The sequence below is a fragment of the Nipponia nippon genome, unplaced genomic scaffold (assembly GCF_047370975.1).
Source record: "Nipponia nippon isolate SJK-2023a ecotype South Korea unplaced genomic scaffold, ASM4737097v1 scaffold_23, whole genome shotgun sequence".
Lineage (NCBI taxonomy): Eukaryota > Metazoa > Chordata > Aves > Pelecaniformes > Threskiornithidae > Nipponia > Nipponia nippon.
The window spans coordinates 3,038,896-3,056,453 of NW_028262340.1; the positions used below are offsets into that span (position 1 = coordinate 3,038,896).

Below are 17,558 nucleotides of genomic sequence, written 5' to 3' on the forward strand. Positions count from 1 at the left end.
AGAGGACGTCTCAATTATACTGGACAAGGAGCCAAAAATACAGATAAGGAAGCAAACCCTGAAGAAATAAACAGCACAGAGTAGCCCAAGAAATGGTAGTAGCATACCTTTCTTCTCTCCTCCTTGGTGCTGCTGCTCCTCTGCACGGGGACCGTCGGCTCCCCCAATACTGCAGGACCCCAAATGTCACCATGGACCATCTCAGAGGGCTGGGGGAAAAGCAGCGAAGGGTTTGCTTTCCCTGGGTGGTTGCCATTGGTTTAGCTGCAAAGCAGAAGCACTGAAGGGCACAGCCAAACCGAGGACCCGCCTGAGCCTCCCGCATGCCTGCGGGCAATGGTGAGAGCAAGAAGTTACCTGTCATTAAATTATATCTTTCTGCTTCGTGGATGCAAACACAAGCTAGAAATCCTTGGAAGAAGCCTGAGACAACATAAGAGCTGTGCATCATCCCACACATTTCACTCCGAAACCTAAAGGCAGCCTACAGAGCGGTGGCTCGGAGCAAGGCAGGGGAGAGCAATGTCCTCAGGACCCACAACCCCCTGGCCCTGCTCGATGAGCACTGCAGCTGAGGTTGCTTCTGGCTTCTGCACATGTGCTGGTCCTTTGAGGCTTTCCCCTTTGGGTCATGCTGCAAAATTAGTCTCTCTTCAACACTTCACAAGTGGTCAAAATTACAGCCAAAACTGGATCCCGCAGCTTGTTGACTGGACATCGGGCAGGGTCTCAAACATCCCAGCTTGCACTCAGACAGGCATGATGCCATGATTACCATGAAGATGATTCTTAATTGCACTGGGCCACGAAGAAAAAAAAAAAATGAGTTGCACACCAACTGCTTTGATTAAAATGGCTATCAGAGCTGTTCTGTTAAGACACAAAACTACCCGCTTTATGGCAAGAGCTCTTTGCAGGAACTGATGGTTGTAAAGTTGGTTTCTCATCTGCTCTGAAAACAGAGAAGCAGGGTGATAACTTGAGAGGGACAAGAGTTTCCTTCAGCCACAGCAAGCATGCCTGAAGCCCTCCAGTCCAGGTCCCCCTATCTTGGGCGAGGGACATTTGCCAAGGCCCCAGCTGGGACCTCAGCTTTCTCTGCTTACCAGGCTCCTCTGAGGTGCCCAGCAAGCCCAAAGTCACAAGCAAGATGGAGGCACCTGCACCCACTATTGAGGATTTGTGTCCAGGGGCCAATTTTTTTCCTCTGGGTGAATTCTCCTGTGGGAAGATTCTTCAGGGAAATTAATGAAATTTAAAACTACACAAAGGTTTAAGCTCCTCATCAGGACTGTGGCATCCACAAGACGCTTCATCTATAAGCAAGCAAGGTGACATCTCCTGTCTTCCACATGGCTGGGCCAGCAGGACCTTCAAGCATCTCCTCTCATTCAAGGGTTTTTAAGGCAGCACTTTAAATAAGAGCCTCTTCCCTGCTACCTTAACAAAGGGCAAAAACCTCATTGACAAGGAACATTAAAACTCCTTTAAAAGCATCAGAAGCAGAAGCCTTTCTCCAAGGCTGCAGAGCCGCTATTGAAGCCGGGCACCAATTGCGCTGGTTGGCCGGGCTGCTCCCCAAGACAGCTGCGGGCAGCGGCAGGCAGCTGGGGTCATGCTGGTTTTAATGGAAACCCGTTCACCTCGGCTGTATTCAGCGCACGGTGTGAAGTGCCTCTCTTTGTGAGACGCACTAAGTAATCCCGGCTTCCCGGTAAGATAATTAAGTTCCACTTGACGGTGCGACTGCTACAATTTAAAGCACATGCGCAGAATGAATAAAGTTTTGTGGGTTTCCCCCCCCCAATAAAAATAGTTGGCTGTTATCAGCTGATGGTGTTTCTTCTCCCCTTTTCATCAGCACTGCCATGGCGAGCTGAGCCCGCTCAGCGCTGAAGCTTGGGCCATCCCTTCTCCAGCAGGACCCTGTGAAGGTGGTGCACCCTTTACAGCACCCGCTGGATGTACATAGAGGAAGATGCAGGCCTTGTTCTGCAGAATTCATAGTCTAAATAGACAAGAAAATGACAGCAGAGCAACCTGCCTTTAGGAGCAGTAGTTGATGTGAAAATAGAGAATTACTGGGATGACATCCTTATGCTGCCTCTGTTTCTGGAGCGTGTTTGACATACCCATGGGAATAAACACCCCTGAGAGCTGGCCCTGCTGTTGCCCACGCCATACTGTGGTGACAAATGGAGGCACAACGGCAGTGACAACAGTGCCCCAGGGATCCCTGGGCTGGGGAAGACTGATGCCTCCTCAGGCCTGTCTCCATGCATCCATATAGCCCTGGGAGGTCCCATATGGCAGGAGCTGCTGGCACCCGCGAGGTATAAGGGCTGCTTGGACAGAGGCTGTCTCCAAATCCCATCTGCCAACTTGGGCTGAGCCCCTCCACATATGACTTGCACAAGGAGGGGCTATTTCCATCCCGTATGAAGCCTGGAAAGCCTGAGCATCTCAAAGGATGGCATCCAAACTGAGGAACCCATGAAATTCTAAGCTTTGGACAAGATGATTGTTGTCTTAAATACCAACACTTTCACCTGCAGATCCCAAAGTGTCTTGTAAAACACTCATCTGCTCTATCACAGCAGCAGCACATCTCTAACACTCATAGGGACACCAGAGGACCTACCCAGCAGCCAAATTTAGGCTATTCCTACCCAGTTTCTGAATCAGGCCCATCTCTATAGATCCACTGCCACTTCTGTGGAAACAGAGCTGTGCACATTAGCATCAAGAAAGGATTAAATTCCTAAGCGAGCCAGTAATTACATTTTTACTGTAGTTTAAAAAGGCCATTTGAGGCCCTACGGAGCAAACATTTTCCCTTTTAATGACACTGTAATAGATTAAGAGGGACCTGTCTCCCAGCAAACATTAAACAAAGGAGATGGATTACCCTGGCGACCAAAGCGAGTTGATCTCCTGTGCACAGCTTGTGCACGGAGACACCGGGAAAACAGCTGCAACACTTTCGGCACAGATGTGGCACAGGCAGGTCAGCACAGGTTTCCTTCACTGCCCCTTCTCGTCTTCAAACAACCACCGCCGAAGTGAAGCTGTGCCAGAAAAAAAGAAAACAGAAAGTGCTTTTGGGGTGGGAGGAGGTGTTATTGCAGATGTTTTGGTTATTGCAAGATATTGCCTGGGAGGAGGAGCGAAGGGGAGAGACAGCGGGGGAAAGGAAATATTTATCAAGCTTCAAAAGAAGCAGATGGTTGCAATGGAAGGGAAAGTGCACACAGGATGACTCCAGCGGGAGGAGGATTAGTCCCAATCTTGTAAAGGTTTTTAAGTGCTCCCTGCTCCGGGCCACCACATCATTGCCAGAACCCCAGGGGACCACCACATCACTGCCGAAACCCCAGGGTGCTCCGTACCAACCTGGGTGCTCCATGCAAAGCCGGGTGCCAGCTTTGCATGGAGCTGCCAATCATCAGGGCCAGCGAAGGCTCCCAGGGGTTTGGGAGTATCCTCCATCAGCATCATCAGTGCTTTTCTCTAAGACATGTATCCAGCCAGGACACACATTCCCTGCACTGGCCTTGGGCCACGTCACCATCCCAGGAGGCTCGGCTGGTGCCTGGGCTGCCCCCAGGACACGAGCCATCTCCAGCCAGGACTGGCCAGGGGGACACACCGACCCCTTCCACCACCTGCAGTGGGATGCTAGCCCGGCCGGGGCTTGCCAGTGGAGCCATCTCCAGGAGAAGCATGTGTGACTGGCAGGATGGAAATCTGCCTAATTAGCGCCAGTAAAAGCAGCAGCAGGGGCCTGGGCAGCCCCTGCCAAGCAAACATGTTCAAATCAAACTGCAGCTTCTTTGCTCCAAAGTTTACAAGATGTTTCTTTCAAACCCTCATTAAGCCCTTCTGTCGTCCCCCCTGCACCGCCTGGCCCCCGTGCCGAGGCCGAGATGCTGTCGCACACAGCCGCCGCTCCAGCCCCATTCCTGTTCTGCTCCTGCTGCCAGTGGGGATGCGAATGTTGGCCCGTTTGTCACGGGCGGCATGGAAGGGCCCAGGAAACCTGAGGGACTGGACTTTTCCTCTTTCTGGGTCATCCTCCAGACACAGCCGCCTCTGTAAAAGGACACGGTATAGCGTTTTCAAAGTGCTTTGGGAGTCTCAGGCAGCAGGGTGGCTTCCCCTGAAGCTGTAGATGTGTGAACCCGTGTTTAAACCTGAGCTGGCCAGCCAAGACTCCAAAATACATGCAGAGAAACAGGTATCTCCAAGGTGCAACGCTTCTCAGACTGGGACAGATACGGCAGGAGGCATGTCTGCTTGAGCCCGAGGAAGGACCCAGGTTGTAGCACAAGGCTGGGAAACTCATGGACCCAAAGCAGGGGCTGGCAGGGACATCAAGAGGGAGGGAAATTAAGACAGGTGGTGGACATGTTAGACATCTCACCATGATGCATTAGAGACAGGCAATAGAAAGGAAGGTTCTCCACAGGGAGGAGGCCAGTCCCTGAGGATGGAGGCAGGTAGGTCCATGGAGATGGGATGGGTAGACAGCTAACTGGGACGCAGTGGGGTCAGCAAGTCCCTCGCCATGGAGGACGTTTCATGCTTACCTTGCCTTTATCATCTCCTCTTTACTTGCTTTTCTGCTGTTGTTGGAGACCTGGAATGACAGACTCAGCTCCTACGTGCCACAAACATTTCCTGGTCAGCACAGTGTCAAGTGGCGGCGGGTCAGAGCCTGAACCGGAGCTGAGCTGCCCCTCCGCACACATCCCCGGGCAAAGCAGGCAGGGAGTGCAAACACATCCCTACCAAGCTGTTCCTTGGCATCAGCAGAGGGCTCTCAAATGGGAGCAGCCCACATCTCGAACACAATTTTTAAAAATAAGTTAATTTCCTTGGGCTCAAATGCTTGGCAGCAAGTCCTAGCTCTGGGTGAGTGCCCAGGCACCTTCCGGCATTACAGCAGCCTGGCCTGCTGCTTCACTGCTAATTGCACAGCCCAAAACTGTCCTTTCACCAAGCTGCGCCTCAGGTGTTGGGATACAGCACCGAGGAAAGTGCTAAACGGCAAAGCCCCACACTCTGCAAACAGCTTTCCCTCCCAAGCTGCATACCCACCCTTCATCACGAGGACCTGAGTGCACCTGAACAGGGGTGGGGGACCCCAGACTTTGCATCCCCTTGGCACATCCAGCCTGAGAGCAGCAAGCCAGGTCCTGCCACATGGCTCTTGCTGCGCAGAGGGAGCACAGAGGAGCCCAGCCAGCACCGCACCGGGAAGTAGGATAGTGGGAGCACTCTGCCAATATTTATTCAGTATTTTGAATAATTGGTCCTTTTCTTTTCCTTTTGCTGTGCTCATGAATGTGTTAAGTGCAGTTTATAGGCAGCAAGATGCCCCACAGGGAGCCCAAGAGGCAAGGAGGCAAACATCAAGAGGGGAAACCAGATGGCGCAACTCGCCCCGAGTCCCCAGCCACGAAGAAAGCCAGCCCTCCTGCTGCCCGACACGCAAGCACTCAAGTCCTCCTCCTCTCGGAGTACTGCCTGATTTTCACTTCGTTGGCTGGATCAGACACATGCTTTCCTGCCCAGTGGCGCATCCCTGCAAGTATCACCCCATGCCTGGACTTTGTGGAGGCTCTGTAGCTGGCCACCTCCATCTTGCAATTAACAGATGATAAAACTAGCAGAGAAAGAGCTACAATTCAGTTCTGGCCTATTCCTGGCTCCCACCACTGCTCATTACTCATAAATCATCGGAGCCCCTATGCAGCATACCCATATCCTCCTCCTTCACAGCAACTATAGCAGAATTCATTGCAAGAGAGCACAGACATCGAGTTAGGACGAAAACAAGCAGCCGGGGGACAAGTAGGTGGTGAAGCAGAGCTACACATGATCAGCACAGCTTGCAAAACCTGCTGGGCGAATCCCCAAGGCATTTGCTTGCGCTGAAGTTTGCTCCACTCCAGCGAGGCTCCTACCGATCCCAAGCCAACACGTTTGGCCAGCCCTGCCGTACAGCACTGGGCGAGCGCACGAGCCCCGGCGCCTGCCAGGAAAGTGCTGGTCACAGTGGCTGTTAGCAAGTTGTGGAGCAGGGGCAGCGAATGCAGCTTGAGGGGAGGTGCAGCCTTGGTCAATTTGGGAGGTTCATGCCCTTTTGTTGGGCATGAGCAGGCAGCCCAGCTGCGCACCGTGTCGCGCGGCATCTGCACAAAGAGACGCACGCTGATAAAACAGCCACCTAACGCCAAGCACAGCTGTAACGGGTATAGCTGGCAGTGCTGGCTCCAGATCAGAATGAACATCAACAAAGAACACGATGGAGACCGGCAGGCTTTCGGTGCTGCGGGCTAAAGGGTTTCCTCCCCCATCGCTGCTCCCTTTCTTGCGGTCCCACAGCCCGTACTGGGCCACCATGGCTACCTGCAACCTTGCTCGCAGCACAACAGCACCCTGCAGCCAGGATGGGGCTTGTGCTCAGCTCAGCCCTGCCAAAAAGAGAGAAGAGACCTAATAAGGAGGCATGTGCACAGTGGGATTGGGTACAGGGCAACGCAGAAACCAGCCCCCCAGAAACGTCTCCTTGCAACTCTGTTGGAAACGCGCTCCAAGCTTTGCAAAATCTGTTTGGGTTTTTGAGGGGATTTTTGGGGTGGGGGAAAGCCAGGGAAGAATCACTGGAAAATATCAGGTTTTGACACTCACAGGGTTGTGTTATTCCCCTTCTGATGCTACTTTTTATTTTGACTGAAAAATATTTTGTGGTCTGACACAAACCTCCCTCTTGCCTGAAGAGCCAATGTCAACATGAAGTTCTGTGAGCTCCTCAAAGGGAAACATTTAAAATTACAGAATGAAAAAAAAAAAGCAGCAGCATTTTCCTAGCTTTGCCTCTGCCTTCCCAGGGACTTTCAGCATTTTTTTCTCTCTTTTCCCTATGAAACAAAATTATATTTTGGGGTCTCGAGTTTCCTACCACACCACTCACAGCTTAAGCAAAGCCCAGCTCCCAAGCAGCAGGGCAGTGCCCAAACCCACTCTGCTCCCACTCCAGGATATCAGCCCAGGGAGAAGACCCTGGCAGGCTTTTCCATGCAAAATCATTCCTCCTGGAGCCAAGCCAAACACCTTCCCCTCTTGGCATGGCGTGCAGAGACCAGCTGGGCTGTTGATAGTTATTTAGTTAATGCTGGAAAAACCTTGGATCGGGAGGAAAAACAGGATTTGCCCACAGAAAAATGCAGCTCCCAACCCCTTCCTCTGGTCAATTAAGGCAATGCTGCTAATTAGGCTTCCCTCTACCCATCTCACACCCTTTACTTGGCCAGCAGTGTTCAGCCCACTCTTATGCAGTCATTAGCCAGCCTCTCCCTAAACGAAAAAGTCCATGAAAGCCATGAAATTGGGCATGGACAGGCTTGCAAACAACTTCAGCTTCTGGATCTTGGCGAAATATTTAATTTCAGCCAGAGAAACTCAGACCAAGGGAGGCCTTTGCCTATCTATAGCACCCATGCACGTGCATGGGTGTTTAAGGCATTTCTGCCCCACCTTTGCGTTTGCTCTTGCTATAGCTGTGTGGAAGGGGAAAACCTATACATGCACGTGCATTTTTATATATCCGAGTGTCTCTCTATAGGCTTGCTAATGCATCTGCCTGTGCGGATGTGTTTCAGGCTTACTGGAGGGTGTGAGCCTGTTTATTTGTGCCTGTTTATGTTTCTGCATTCTGGCTGTTTGTTGGTATGGGCTGCATTTCCCTCCACATATGTCTCTGTGGCTAAGTGCCTGATTGCGTAGGAGAGTTTCCCATGGCTTTTTGGTGCCATTCCCAGGCAGCTCCGACAGCAAAAGGCACACTCTGCAATGGGAAATTATTAGACAGCAAGGGAAGAAGAAGACTGAGAAATGGTGAATTTGCAGAGAAAAGCCAAGTGGGGAAAGAGTACCCTGGAGGGTCTCTTGGATGGCTCCTCCCAGACACACGGAGCAAAAGTGGTGTTTGGGAGGGGACGCTGGGGTTGCACAAGAGGCATCTGTGGCCAAGTAGGGTGAAAGGAAAACCACAGGGAGGGAAACATGTTGCAAGTGCCCCACTGGATGGGTTTGAACCTGCATCTCATTCCTTCAGGGCTTTAAAGGGGTGTTTCCCACTCAGTCGTTTCTGGCATCTAAACCAAGAAGCATCTGGAGCAGCAAACCTGTCTGCCGGCATCTGCATGGCTCAGAGAAGTTCCATGCCCATGCCACTGGTGTCCCACACCACAGCACAGGGCTCTTCCCGATGGAAGGGTCCTCAAGTTCCTCCCACAGCGACTCCAAACACAGCAGCCTCCAAGATAACCAGCTTGAACAGCCAGCTCTGCAGTTGAGACCCTGAAACAAGACAAGGACACATCATAGGCTGAGCTGCGACGGTCCCAGGAGACGAGTCCTTGGTGCATCTGCACTTCAGGAGCCACTTTCTCCCGGTCTAACAACAGGCACAGCACCTCCATCCTGCAGGCATCTCACATCATCTCACCTAGCAGTTGCTCACACACCTTGGGACAACAGCCACCAGGCTCCACCAGCCCAAAAGGTCCTTGCTTCCCAGGGGTCTGTATATGAACATTCCCTGGTCCTGAGGTCCTGCCCTCCTTCATTGCTATCACCTGTGAAACACCCAAGACGTGTCTGCCCTCGTTAATGAAGGTTAATGACCTAATGATTCATCCATCCTTCAGCCTCAGGAGCCTCCCTCTCCCTCTACTGACAGGCTGGGCAGCTCTTCCCTGCTCTGATGGACTTACAAGAGGATTTCTGGTTGCATTTGGGCCCCTAATGCCAGTCTTATATGGTCCCTCCATGCTGTATTCTGGGCTTGTCCACCAATCGTGACCAAATTTCCCTTTCCTGGGTGCCTCTTTGCACATGAGCGTGCAAAGCGTGCCCCCCTACCTGCCTGCTCACCCCCACCAAAGGCAGTAGGAACCACTGACACCCTCCATGTGGAGGCTCATGCCATAGCAGAGAGCAGATTCCCCTTTCACGGAGGCATTTGGCCCTTCTGATCCCAGAAGGTGCTCAGTGGCCAGACCTTTACCTTCCAAATTCCTTATAACGCCAGTGGGGTAACAGAGAACAGAACGTGAGGAAGCTGCCCTTGGAGGACCATGGGGTGCAGGTGGAAATAAGCCCCCAGAGCAGTCTGCAGGCCCTGAGCAACTTTGGCTCCCAGTGTGTTCCCCCAGCCAGCCCCATGGTGGGCCACCCCAGCTCTGCCCCATCGATCAGCACCCCTTCCATGGAGACCAGCTCATGGCACGGTGAGGGTGCTGGGCAGGGGCTGCTCTGTCTCCACAGACCCCCCCACACCCCAGCTCTTCATCCCCTCTATTTCCAAGCAGACATTTAGGTTCAAGCTTTCCTCGCACCCCACGAGGTTTCCCTCCCATCCACAGCACAGAGCAACCCACACAGGCCCCTGTGTAGAAGCATCGCTTGGGTTATCTCCGTGACGAGGGTCTCTGGGGGTCCCATCTATTACACTCCTATCAGCACCCCTCTTTGGTTCATTTCTTTAACAAATCTTCCCTGTGCATCTTGGTGGAAACAGCCCAGAGATAATAACAGCAGATATGCATTGACCTATGGGATTCCTGGAGTGATCAAACTGTCAGATAACGGAATAAATCTTTCTCGTGGGCTGGGGATTAAATCAGAGAGTGTTAGCTGCTGCGGCTTCTTATTTATTTCTGTTCTCTTAAATTGCATTTCCCTTCCCCCCATGAAGAGTGCTTGTTGCCTACAGCTGTAAATTACTGCAAACCTTTATGGTAGGTTTAGACACTGAGTCTCTTAACCTTGCAAACATCTCTTGTTCCTCTTAATAGTCTCTGAAAGCTCTCAGGAAAGAGAAAGCAAAAAGGGGAATATGATTTGATAGTAAGCACATACCTTGGCATTGCACAACAGCATGACCCCGTCTGAAGATCACCTAAAACGCACGGGCTTGGTGTGTAACTCTTGGCTGTTTCATTGATTGGCTTCATGACTTTGGATGCAGCATTTCATCTCTGCTTCACCCAACCCTTCATCTGTCTGTATTCTCCGCAGCCTCTTGGGGCTGAGGATGGTCTGCACCCTGCAAACGGGGCTGCAGGGAGCTGAGGGCACTGCTCTCGTACGTAAGCACATCTTTCCCCCCAAACGGAGCAAGGCCGCATGTGCTTTTGCAGGGGCTGCACCTGGATATGTGGGCATCAGGCAGCATCGCTGCGGTTTGGGTAGAAGAGCACCATGACAGCTATAGAGCATGGGACTGCTGGGTTAGCTCCAAAAGAGTGGATGGAGAAACACCCAAAGGGGGTTCAATCTCTACTGTCTATTCAGCAGAAATTTTTGACATGACATTTCTCCTTCCAAAAAAAAGAAATGGAAAAAAAAAAGGGAAAAAAAACAAAAAGGGAAAAAAAAAAAAAGGGAAAAAAAAAAAGGGGGGGAAAAAAAAAAAACAAAACCAACCAAAATGTGTAAGTGTGAAATTTGCTGTGAAGTGATTACTCCCCTGGAAAAGTTTCTACATTTCAGTGCTTAAGTCCCGGTTCCAGGGGAGGCTCCTGCCCAACCCCTGATGTTCCTCCACCTCCCCAGGGTGAGCTCCCCAGGTCCCTGTGAAGTAAAAGCAGCTGCCTCCAGCACGGTGTATCCAGATGCCGCTGAAGACACCCGACGGGGAGTCCAGCTGCAAGACCCTGCTCTCCCTCCGGCAGGATCCAGCCTCTCCTGCCCACCTCCCCGCAGCCCATCAGCCCGGCTCCCGGTGGTACCCACCCCGCTGCAAGGAGGATGGGGCTGGGAACCAGGATCCCGGGAGCGCTGTGTGAGTCACACCAGACACCACAAATCCAAAAAAATTAGTTTGATAGTTGGTGCTATTCAGGTGCAAAAAGATTTGCAGTAGTGCATGTCCTACAAGGAAGAAAAATCTCATCGGAGTTGACATTGCACAGGCTTCATGCTGCTGTACCGTGCTGCCGCCATATTCCTGGCCTGCAGTGGCGGGACTGACACCAGAACCAGGCTCCGCAGGCCAAATTAGGCTGGTGGCCGGTATATTGATGTTGAGATTGGCAGGCTGATATTGAGTCCAAATGTGGCACATTAGCTTGAAAACACCTTTGCTCTAGGCTGGGGGAAAGCAATCAGAGAGGAGAGCAGCTCACTGAACGGTGCTGCCTGCTCCGGCAACGCCAGCTCTCCTTTCCCTCCCCTTGGCAATTTTCACCCGAGGAAACTTTCTTTGCATATGAAGCAACGTTACTCAAGTCACTTCCAATCCTATTTGCTCCGGCCGGTGGTGTTCGGGGCCAGCTCTCCTTCCTCCCTATGCCAGACACGCTCACAGCCAGATGCGACTGCATGAAAAAGAGGCAGGGAGGGAGACCGAGGGAGGCAGGGACTGATGCGCGGAGGATGACAGTAGAGGTATACGCAGACAAAAATCTCTTGTGACTTTCTAATCCTTCCTTGGAGCAACCACTTTCTGAATCCCACTCCAACAGCCACCCCATCCATGTGCTCGCCAGGACCTCAGTGAATTCCCAGGGACCTGCAGACCCACCAGAATCCTCCGGCCCAAGCTTGGGGACAGCCTTCCCCTTCCCACCCCCTTCCCAGCCCTTCCTGCAGCCACTCCAGCCTCCCTGCCCTCATCTAGACGCTACACGTTGTAAAGCTAGTCCTGGCAAAAAAAAAAAAAAAACCAAAAAAAGGGTTATGAGACCTAGTTCCCAGCCAGACATTTCTAACAAGTTTTGATTTTACAAAAACAAAAATCGCGGAGACGCTGAGTCAGCCGATCCCTCTTCAAACTGCATTAAGCGTCCCACAGAGCAGGGAGAGACAAGCTGCTCCATATTCCCTTCTTTTTTTTTTTTTTAAAACGCCATCCATTTAAGAATGGTGAAAACTTGATCAATAGGCAGTGCCGGCGTGGGCTGCCCGAGGTGCTCGCGTGCTGTTTCATTAGAGGATGATTGCTCTGCCGACAGGCTGCCGCCACGAGCCCACACTGCGACCGGCGGGGGACGACCAGCCAAGTTCAAAGCCAGCCCTTCGAACCCACCCGCTGCTGCGCCGCAGCGGAGAGCGAGCCGGGGGGGGTCCAAGGTCTACAGAGCAAAGTACATGGCCCATCGGGTGCCAGGGAGATGGCGCTGCCTTTCATGTCCCAAATTAGAAAACAAAACAGCGCTGGCACCCCGGGGGAGCTGCGGGAAGCTTCCACTCGAACGGCAGCGAAAAAGTTTCGGGGCTTGGCACGAGGAAGAGAAAAATCAGTGCGAATGGCAGCTGAGCGGCAGGGGGATGGCGGCGGGGGGCTGGCAGAGAGGTGGGGACATGGGCTCAGCTGGCCGATGGACGGGGCGGTTTTCTGCACCTCCCACCCTGCCACGGAGGAGAAATGTGCCTGAGCCCTGCCAGCGCTCAGCTGAAATACCGCTGCTGCAGGCAAAACCTCCCCAAAGTCACCCAAATACGCAATTGCCGTGGGCACCGCTCCTTCAGGCTGAGTTGATTTTTCGGCTGCAACCTCTGGGCTCCCAGCAGCCAACTTTCCTGAGTCCCAGGGACGGTTTCATCCTGCTGCTGACCTGGCTGCAGCCCCTGTGCATCCCTGTGGGGATGCTTCAGGCCCTCATTTTCCAAAGTCCTTGATAATTTTGGGTGCATTCATCTCTGACTGTCCTCAAGAGAGGCCTGAAGTTCAGACACGGCTGAGTGCCTCCTCTTTAGAAAGCTGGCAGCTTTACCAACCAGCTGAGCCCTTTTTAATGGGCAGCAACAGCATCCCAGGCGCCCTGAGCAAGTCCTGCTGTGCTAAGCACTGTGCTGTCCTTGGCCAAGAGCTCTGTCGGAGCAGGGGAGGGCAGGAGGACGGCGGGATCGTTGTCCCCAGGGTGACAGTGAGCGATGGGAGATGCTGTGCCCGGTACGGGGGACTGCCCTGAGCCCTTCCCCAGCAATGCCGCAGGCAGGGGAGCCGCCCACCAACTCCAGCTCAGACAAGGTCATCCTGGTTTTAGGAAGGGAGAGGTGAAGCACTGAGAGATCTTGTCCTGAAAGTCCCACAAAGAACCACCGACAAAACCAAGCAGCCAACCCAGATCCCCTCCACTCTTGCCTTACCCGAGGGACCACCCTCCAGCCTGCCAGCAAATGGGCAATTTTTCAATCCACCGGCACCACCAACGCAGTCTCTTTGGGATTGAAAGTCCTCCTGTGACCTTCTTCATCTCCTGGGACCAGATAGAAAAATGTCATTTGGCCATTGACCCCGAAGTGCAGAGGGTCTGGCACATGGAGGCATGGATCCCGCACATGGAGATGTGGGTCCAGCACATGGAGATGTGAGTCCAGCAACCATTAATGTAGAAAGGCAGATAGAGCACCCGTCGTTGGCCATTGGAGATTTCCTATAGACTCAACGGGCTTCAGGCTGCTCAGGGAGGGGAGGATCAATTATCCGCTGCCGTTAATCTGCAGGGACATCCGAGGCACAAATAAATCACAGATAAAAGCTGTCCTACCTCTTCCAGCAGGAACACCTTCCCTGTCCTGTAAACCTCAAAGACACGACACTAAGAGGAAAGTTAAATGATTAATTTGTTTTTCAAAACCACACCCTGAGAAAAATATCAAATTTTTTTATCCGGAGGAAAATTCTTTTGGCAGCTGAGCCCCCGTAAGCTGTTTGGGAGTTCATTTTACTTGACTGAGTGTGCTTACACATCTGTGATTAGACACTCGCTCTACAGATTTTTTTTTTGTTAACCTCCCTATTTGAAATTCTCCCCAAACTTCCCAAGCAGGATTTTCTTCTCCAACCATTTGTATTTTATATCCATGCTGAAATACTGCTTTATAAATAGCAAGAGCTTTATCTTGACTCTAACCAGCAACCTCAACTTAAAGCTAAATGCATAATTTACTGCAAATTAAACTTAATGGGACTGGAATAATTATGTTGACTTTTGGAAGTACTTAAGGATAAATACATGATTAGATATTTTGCACACCGTGAGGAAATATTTATTTCGAAATACAAATTCTTCCCATTGAGCCTTTTGATGGAACATTTAGAGGTGACACTATCAGCATATAGATTACAGTACCATTAAGGCTACTTAAATAAATTACCCTGCTGCATTTGCAGCACTGGAGAGATGGGAAGTCTCCAGTGAAGTGTGGTGTCTGTGCCGCCGGTTCGCCGCATGGGCATGGGGAGCTCGGCACAGCCCTGGACGGGACCCTTCAGCCTGTGCTGCCCGTGCCCATCGCGGAAGAAGTGCCATGGGCATCCCTGCCGAGCCGGGCTGTCCATGGGAACAAGGTCATCCCAGAAGGTAATCCCCCCAGGGACCCTCCACACACTTCTTTCCAAAAAGTGAACCAAGCAACATTGGTACTAACTCATATTTTCATAGAATCATAGAATCATAGAATCGTCAATGTTGGAAAAGACCCTTAAGATCATCGAGTCCAACCGTTAACCCAGCACTGCCCAGTCCATCTATACCATGTCCTCGAGCACCACATCTATCCGTTCTTTAAATACCTCCAGGGATGGAGACTCAAACACTTCCCTGGGCAGCCTGTGCCAATGCTTGACCACCCTTTCGGTGAAGAAGTTTTTCCTAATATCTAACCTAATATCTAACCTAATATCTAACCTTTCCCTCCAGGGGATTTGTTTTTTTATGGAAATGACTAAATTTTAGAGCTGGGTTTCTTTTTTTCTCCTGCAAGTCAAAAATTTAGGGAAATTTCAGCAGGAGGAGAATTTGCAGGATCCTTATCAGTAGTTCATTCTATGAACCCAATCACGACCACAAATTGCTCCTGCTTTTTGCTTGTGTTTTAAGCTACAGCTGCTCTTAGCTGCCCAAGAGGTGAGCAAAGGATTTTCAGCAAAGCACTTTTCCAATGGGAAATCCCAGTTCACTGCTGTGCGGGTTAAGGCAGCCCCGTGTTAACAGCGAAAACAGCAGGTGGGGGAAAACATCAAGGCAAAATGTCTCACCCTCCTCCTCCTCCGGGCTCCATCTCCTGCAGCCGCTGCTCGGCAAAGACATAAATCCCCAGCCTGGACCAGGCTGCTGCCGGCTTCGCACCCCGCTCGCGTGGGACATCAGGCACTGCCCTGGGCTTAAAACAGAAATGATGGGATGTGGGGGCTCTTTTTTCTTTTAATAATGTTAGCAGAAGAGAGCTTTCCTTTTGCTTTTCCTAGGGGAGTCCCCATCACAGCAAGAGGGAAGCCCCATGAGCAGCCCAGGTGAAACACTGGCTGGTTTGGGACTTTCCTGGATTTCGGGATGGACCTGGGAGCTCTCCATCTCCACACACGCCCACAGGGCCAAGGGCTGAGAATAACCAAGCTGTAACATAAGTGAAACCCGGTGATATCTGCATAGGACGGACTGAGTTACAGAGCTGAAACATGGTACATGTTGGATGGGGGGCTGGTGCGGCACCCCGGCTCGCCCGTCTGGACCACTCCAGCTCCCAGTTTTGGAGATGAGCTCTGGGGCTGCTGCTGATGGGAGCACAGAAGTAAGAAATAAACTGGAGTTAAAACCTTTTACACATGGGCCCTATGTCAGCACAAGCCAGTGCGTAGCCTGAGGAGCACCCCAGAGCCCAGCATGCAGAGGGCATCTCCCATCCGCCCGCTCATCCCCAGGGCCACATTTTGGTGCCATTGAGACCAACCACTCATGACCAATCCAGGCTGTTGGGCTCCTTTGCAAAGCCAGACGGACAGCTGTCCTGGGGACGGGAGCACGACATGCTTGTCCCCATTCCGGTCCCATTGGATGAGCTTGGGAAGTGTTGCTGCTCGGCAGGGTCTCCAGGGGCTGGGGATCAGAGAGGGGACGGAGATGCTCTGCCCAACCTGGGCTACAGACAGCACTTGGCCTCACAGATCACAGGTGATAAATGGGCCACTAATCGAATTTGGGTTTCGCTTTAATGAATTAATCTGCCAAGGTTAATCTGGAGGGTTTTAATACACCCTTCCCCCAGCCCTGCTTTTGCCCTCACCCTTGACTCAAGACAACTTTTAAAATGCCACATAAAAAGGAACGAGCCAAAACCTGCGAGGGTGAACTGCCATGAGCTGCCGAGAGGGACAGGGGTGGAGAGCCCCAGGTAGGACCCCCACGCAGGACCCCCACGCCGGGAAGGGACCCATGTCGCCTGAAGCACTGCAGGAGAAGAGGGAAAAGGAAGCCCTTGCTCTGCCCACAATTCCTTTGGCTACCTCGGTCATGTCCCTTGATAACTGGGTGGTTCCACCCACTGAGATGGGTAGATGAGATCTGGGCACCATCCCAACAACTCTCCCCATGTCCTAAAAAATGTGCTTGGGTTGCAGGCTCTCCAGGGGCTCTGCCTGCAGACCGTCATGAGCCAAAGACTCCTGGGTGGTATCTTAAGTTCTTTTTTCCTGCAGCCCCCACTACCAATGGTGCCACCACCCCCCCGAGCAGCCCTGAGGACAGGAGCACTGGTGCGAGGAACAACCTCCCTGCACACCCCGTTACTTGCTGCCCTAGAGAGGAGGAAGGAGGGGAACATGGGTAGCTCCTGCCCCAGGAAAATCAGCACCTTTCTCCATCCCAGGACTTTGTCGGACATCATGCACTCCAGCTGGGTCTTTGCACAGAAGTAGCTGCTGTGAGAAACAGGGCCATATCCATGGGAACACCAACGGGCATTTGTACGGGGCAGGATGGTCATGGCGGGCTTGGCGAGGACAGAGCAGAGCATCCAGTGGGAACACCAACCCCTCCAGGCAGGAGGATGGGGGTCCATGGGGACAGAGGTCCCACCTGCCACCTCTGCAGCTACCGCTGGACACCAGCCAGGGCCGGAGCTGGGCTTCCCCGGCACATCCAGCGCTGTCAGCCCGGATTAGGGAACAAGCCCATGAACGTAACAGGAATATCCAGGTCACCTCCAACAATACCATGACATTGGCTTTGGGAAATTATTACAGCTCTACCAGGGCATGTGTGCTGCAGATAACAGCACAAAGGAGACGTTGAGTTGGCGAATAATTCCCAAGGGCCGAAAGTTGGGCATTGGACGCCACATTTGGATTAGTTATTGAAATGCAAAGTGCTCCTTTTAAGCACCTCTAATCCATCCATGCCTGGCAGAGAGCAGAGCCGCAGGGAGACCCGGGCGCCTGCAGCCCGGCCAAGGCACTCTCGGCTCTGCAGACCCGGGAAAGCGGCGTTTCGCTCCCTCCCGTCCCCATCCCCAGGATACCCCCCCAACGCGTCACTCACCAGGACACACTGATGAACCAGAGCCAGGACAGGAGGGACATCTCCATGGGACATCTCTATGGGATGGGGACCTGGACTCCTGGTCCTGCCCCGGCTCCGCAGGACAGTGCCAGTTACCTGTTGGCTCTCCTGGGCTGTCCGTGCCTCTTGGAGATGTTGCAGGGATGAAGCATGGAAGGAAAGTGATGGCACCCACCTCTCCGAGCTTCCAGGACCTCAGGG

At 52.4% G+C, this 17,558-nt stretch overlaps 1 long non-coding RNA gene across 2 annotated transcripts; it reads right to left on the reverse strand.

The window, feature by feature from the left end:
- Positions 1-248: 248 nt before the first annotated feature.
- On the reverse strand, positions 249-8,546 carry LOC148055358 (uncharacterized). 2 transcript variants are annotated; one of them, XR_015705502.1, is made up of 4 exons: positions 8,516-8,546; positions 8,193-8,367; positions 2,909-3,068; positions 249-798 (listed from the first exon to the last, which is right to left on the reverse strand). It is a non-coding gene; the product is annotated as an uncharacterized LOC148055358 (long non-coding RNA). The 2 variants fall into 2 exon arrangements; XR_015705501.1 differs by lacking the exon at positions 249-798 and adding an exon at positions 1,579-2,008.
- Positions 8,547-17,558: the final 9,012 nt, after the last annotated feature.